The following is a 1,036-nucleotide window of genomic DNA, read 5'->3' on the forward strand; positions in this document are numbered from 1 at the left end:
CCTGCTCTGTCTGTCTTTTCCTTCCACTTCCCCTCCGACTTGAAGAAAAGTCTTTCTTTGCTTTTTCTCTAATTTACTTTGGAGTCAAACGTTAAACAAGCCTGATAAAGGAGGCCGGTGGCATCCAGCTGTAAACTCGCTTGATGTAATGCCAGAACTTGTTTTGTCCTGGATGACTGAGAATTTCCACAAACATAAAGAATATTCTTCACTGGAAATTAAACTCTACTTACGAAAATATAATCATGACTAGGGACGCACGATGTTATCGGCATGGCATCGGCTGATGTTAGTGTTAAAGTTAAATATCGGCCATTCCATTAAAATAAACACCGATACGAAAGACGCTGTTTTTGTGTGACAACCCAGTGACGAGGATGCCTGCAGCGCCAGCACAACGTGATGACGTCATGAGCGCCTACCTGGTCTGATCACTGCGGAGGGGAAGAAGTCAAAATGTCGGCGGTGTGGAAGGTTGTTTTTTCGTTGTTTTTTCGTTGAGGATGTCGGATTCCAAAGATTTATGGACTACGTTGAGCTTCGCTACATTGTCCCCAGTCAGAGATGTTTCCCACGTAGCCTTTACCCGAGTTACAAGACGTCATTTCCAACGTCATTGAGAAGCTAACAGCCGATAGCACGACTTGTTAGGTGAGTTTTACCACAGACATTTGGACGTCGTGTTAGCCTCGTTAGCATGATTAGCCTTACGGCACAATGGATACACAAAAACTTAGAACTTAAAAAGTCTGTCCTTCATGCTCAGGAGTGCAGAGGATCCCCCGCTGCAGCTATAGGAACCTGGAACAAGAAGTGAGACAGCATCGCAGGAGACTAATGCTAATAAATAACATTTAACACTTTTCATTTAATATAAGTTAAAGTGCTATGTATATAGCTGTTAGTGAATATATGTTCTTACAGCTGTTACACAGTTTTTGTAGCAAATTAGCCAAAATAAGAGGGCTATGTTCTGAGAAAATAAAATGTATTAAAAATATTGGTATTGGATATCGGCTAAAATGCAATATCCTGC

The sequence above is a fragment of the Nematolebias whitei genome, chromosome 6 (assembly GCF_014905685.2).
Source record: "Nematolebias whitei isolate Nwh7 chromosome 6, NemWhi1, whole genome shotgun sequence".
NCBI classification, from domain to species: domain Eukaryota; kingdom Metazoa; phylum Chordata; class Actinopteri; order Cyprinodontiformes; family Rivulidae; genus Nematolebias; species Nematolebias whitei.